At 37.9% G+C, this 4912-nt stretch overlaps 1 long non-coding RNA gene across 1 annotated transcript; it reads left to right on the top strand.

Annotated features, from left to right (window-relative positions):
* Positions 1–3248: 3248 nt before the first annotated feature.
* Positions 3249–4444, top strand: LOC122064732. Its single transcript, XR_006135812.1, has 3 exons — positions 3249–3318; positions 3937–4027; positions 4193–4444. It is a non-coding gene; the product is annotated as an uncharacterized LOC122064732 (long non-coding RNA).
* The last annotated feature ends 468 nt before the right edge of the window (positions 4445–4912 follow it).

Here is a 4912-nt window from a genome sequence, read left to right as displayed (position 1 = left end):
TGTTACTTATGTGACCACTCTTTGCATCACAGTCAAACGCATGTCTGGCCTAAAATCTTATGGGATTTGTCATCAACCAGTCATGGGATTTTTGATTAGTGTTTTGTATCTCTGTCATTGCCTTTTGAAAATCAACTCTAGTGTATGCTCTACAAGCAGTCCAAAATAGTAATTTCAGTTTCTCACCTACATATGTGGTCTTGAAGTTACTATATAGATGTCTAGCACAATGCCTCTGGTAAGAGCCAAGAAACATCTATGCAATGGAATCAATCACACCCTACATACAAGTGAGCAAATAGAGATTTCAATCATTAAGTCAATCAAAAAGTCTAGAAAAAAAGAAATAAAACAAAATTGAATGCCTTTCAGTCTACATACCTTCTGTCCATCTGACATAAAAGTGAGATTTATCAAATCATCTAATTTTAAGTGCAATGCATTATATAAATTGTCCAAAAATCATCTCCAACTATCCTTGGGTTCACACAACACCAAACACAAGAGGAAATATACCATTATTTCCATCCATTGATATTGCTATAAAAAAAAACTCCACCAAACCTGTCTTTTAGATGGCATCCATCCAATCCTATAAATGGCCTACATCCTCTTAGAAACCCAATCTTAAAAGCTTGATGACAAATAAAAAACATCTTAAAAATAGGAGGAGCATTAATGTTTTGCCTTGTAATAAACTACAACTTAACATGGTCCCTGGATTTTTATGCCTAATCAGTTCACCATATGAAGGCAATTGAGCATATGAATGTGCATGATTTCTTTCATTCTTCTCTTTAGCAAGTAATCGAGCCCTATACATATGCATATAATTTGGCTCAATCACATACTATTGCTTCAAGTTGTTGTCATGGTACTAATAGCTATTTTAGGTTCTACCTTAAGCTCAGTAGCCAATTTCATTGATATCCATCTAGCTGTGGCATTATTATTGTATGGCAATGAAACACGTGCATGATTTGGTCTATATGATTTAATCATTTATATAATCCCATCCTCCAAAGGTGAGGCATGTATCCTCCAATTACATCCATCTCCTGGATAAATAGCAGTGATCCTGCTTTTCTCATTTTTAATTCTTATAATCTCAAAACCTTGTTTTGTTACATAATCTCTTAAAGCAATCCTGAAATGGTCTACATTATCAAAAAACATACCTTCACTCAATTTTAGATTGCCCCTTTCATCAATCCCAACACCTTTTCTCATCAGATTAGGTTCAACATACTCATCAGTTAACTCTTCATAATCTATAAAGTCTCCACTTCATCCAAATCCTTCCTGTGAAATGTCATCATCAAATTGATCAGCCTCACTTTCTATATCATTTCCTATTTCATTGTCATTGTCATTCTCAATTCTATCACTTATAGGACACATGTAATCCTCATCATCAGCTGTATCAGTGATATCCATAGGTTCATCTCTAGAAGTACCACAACTACTAGAGGATGATACCCTATAATCGTTAGGAAAGCTACCACTACCTCCTACAGTTGACCCTCTGTACACCAGTAGAAACACTAGTACTGCCAATATTGGTAGGACATCTAGTGACATTAGTTGCATACTTACTAGTAAGCCTAACAGCTTCAGAACTTCTTGAATTCCCACCTATAGCATCACCCATCATAAAAACAGTGGCATAACTAGATGCCTTGGATGTAACATCTCCCATCATAACAACCTTAGCATTAGTGGATGCCCTACCTATACAACCACTTGTTGCACCACTTCTTATAAGAGCATTTCTTTATACCGACACCTTTTGCAACATTCCTCACAGAAACATTCCTTGTAGAACCACCTGTTCTACCACCTCTCACAACAAAATTCCCTATATCACCTCCTGTTGCAACACATAACATCCTTCTTTGCTTCCCTAATTGACTTAATGTTCTGTTTAATAATGAGTTCTTTCTCAACAAGTGTGATACCCTACTTTCTAAACCCGGTTTATTTACCTAGTTGGTTTGATTTGGTTATGCAGGATCTGAACCTGAACGAGTTGAGATGGGTACCCTATGGAACATGATAGCAAGGGTGACTCTAAACTTGGGTTGGCCAGACGAGTCTGAACCAGTGCCTAGTGAAGTCTGCGTGCCCAAGCTGTGCACTTGCATGTATTACAAAGCCATGTACAGATAATAAAGGTATGTAGCAATATTTTATGATGAGTACATATTTTAAATCATATACTGGGAGTGAAATACATGTCAAGAGTTGAGTCTCGTCAAAATCTCAATTATTTGGCTAAGTTTCGATCGACTGGTGGGTGGTCATAGGTGGGTCGGACCCACCAGTGTGACTTACCAGTCTGGTCATTAGATATTTTGACCTAAGTATAAATAGCATTATGACTTTTTTTTTTCCTCATTTAATGCTTTAGAAGGTGGGTGAGAAGAGTGAAGAAGAGAGAGAAGAAAGAAAGAAAAGGGAAGAAGGAAGGAAAAGGAAGAAAAAGAGGAAGAAATGCTCATGGTGCGATGCAGAGGTTAGGTCTTTCCATTTCGACGCCGAAAAAAGTAATCCTCGTCTTGAGATCTACGATTTGAGGTGAGTGAAGGCTATATTTCTTAAACCCTCAAGAAACCCTAAGTGAAACCCTTTGATTCGGGTAGAAATCCTTTAGATCTTATCAATCCCACTTTAGAAGATGAATCTAAGGTTTAATGGAAGACCTACAAGTTGATTTTGAAGGTTTAGATGAAGAAATTGCAATATTTGAAGAGCATTTGATGATTTCTTGAGTTAAAGAAGAGATTTGGAATCTTGAAGGTGTTTTTGAGCAAAGAGGTATGATCCGCACTTAAACCCTTGAATCAATCCTAGATCTAGGTCATAATTACATCATGGGACCTTAGATGTGTGGAAAATGCGGTCGAATTGATCCCTCGTAGTTTCCCAAGATGGGATGAAGAGTGGAAGTGAATAGCAGAAACCCGCTGTAGACCAGTGGGCGGCACTGGTAGGTGTCGGACCCACCAGTCGGGGGCCCCCAGTCACGAATGGGCTTCTAGCTCGATCGGTTGGCTAGACCGACGAATGCCCATCCCATCGGTAGGGGCCCATCGGTTAACCCTACCAGTGAGGCCTATTAGGCTCCGATAGGGCCAAATTTGTCAGGCAATCTCCTATAGTGATTTTAAATGCATTAAAATCATCGTACTTCATTGTTTATGATCCTAAAGTAGAGATATACTAAACTTGACATTTTTGTGATAGGTTTTACTAGAAACTCACGTCACCGCACACTGGATCTCCATCGTACCGAGGGTGAACATTGTACATATCTAGGTAAGTGGAAAGTGGACATTGAATTTATTTTTGGAGTGTTTTTACATCATTCCATAATTGTTGTAGACTAGCCATGTCATCACTTTATGACTGTGTGTAGACTAGCCATCCATGAATGCCATTTGCATGCATTGTTTTGTGCATCATGAAATTCATTTATGATTTGTTATGCTGTAACTTTAATTATTAAATGCTTAATTCTTGCTATGAATTATGAGATGAATGGTTTCAATTACTAAACAAGATGTATTACTAGATTAGATGCCGTAATTGGCTCGGAAATGAATACATTGGTGGCTCGTGGACTGGGACGCGGTGGCACTATGTAGTCGTAGTATCTCATATAGAAGTATACGATTAAGAATGACATTTTTTTGTCCTATGACCCTTCCCAACAACTGTTTAGGTGTTTGGTATATCACTGGAGGGAAGCCTGAGGTTGTGTACCAATGATGGCGGTTAGAAGTATACCCGGCTGATCACTAAGACAGTTGACAACTTTGGTGATATAATCAAAAGGCCAATCGTACTAGATTTACTTTAATGTCATTTACTTTAATGCAGGGCAAGGCCCAATTTACTTTAATGTCGCTGATGAGCAATAATTTACTTTTTTAGGTACCCGCGACTGGCCTTCTCCAATAAGCCTACGGGCGTATCGCAGGATGGGGTTCATGGCTCATACCTGGGGCATACGCGCACTATGGTTGTGAGTAACATATAACCTATGACTTAATAATGTTGCTTAGGTGATTTAGGATAATAAAAATGGAATTTGCATGCATATAGGTTTATATATATTGCGAATGCTTGCTTAGTATTTCTTTTCACTTACTGGGCTAGTGAGCTCATCCCACATACACACCATTTTTAGATGATCTTGCAGGTTTTTTAGCTGAGGAGCTAGAGTTGGGATCCGTTGTAGAATTTTCAGCTAAGGACTGGTCGGTCCCTGAAGATCTTGGGTAAGGTGCTGAGTGCCCGTGCGAGAACTGTGTTGCAGGACAACAATAATGATACCCGACCTGAGATTCTTTTTTATTCTTTGTTATGTTACCCCTTTTGTGCTTTGGATACTTAAATTGTATTTCTTATGTATATATCATGCCAGCGGGCCTACATGTAAATATACTATGTAACACAATTTGGGTATTAAGAGTATTGGGGTATTTATAGGTATATACATACAAGACTTCCATTATAATAGAGATTTTACTTTCTTTAGTTGCGTGTATGCTGTGTTGTGGTTATTGCATTAGATGATTCTGATAGGTTTTGGGTTAACAGGAGTTAACTCGATCACTGGTTCAGCTCTATGAGAATAGTGTGTGACAAGAAGTCTACCAATTATACTACTTTTGTGGCCATTAATGGTACATATAGAGGTGAAGAACTGACTCTCTTTGACTCCATATTAAATTATTTGAAAGCACTTCACTTCATCATAAATGGAGAACAATTGCATCACCGAATCATCATTCCACACATCCATTTCTTTACTATCATCGAGGAGTGTAGATTTACAAGAAAATTTCAAACTTTTTCCATCTGATATATGCTTGAGGATTGTACTATATATGTCCTGAAGCATTTC

Source organism: Macadamia integrifolia, unplaced genomic scaffold (genome assembly GCF_013358625.1).
Source record: "Macadamia integrifolia cultivar HAES 741 unplaced genomic scaffold, SCU_Mint_v3 scaffold1737, whole genome shotgun sequence".
Classification (NCBI taxonomy): domain Eukaryota; kingdom Viridiplantae; phylum Streptophyta; class Magnoliopsida; order Proteales; family Proteaceae; genus Macadamia; species Macadamia integrifolia.
The sequence above is the reverse complement of the archived record's forward strand: the minus strand, read 5'-3'. Positions and strand labels throughout refer to the sequence as shown.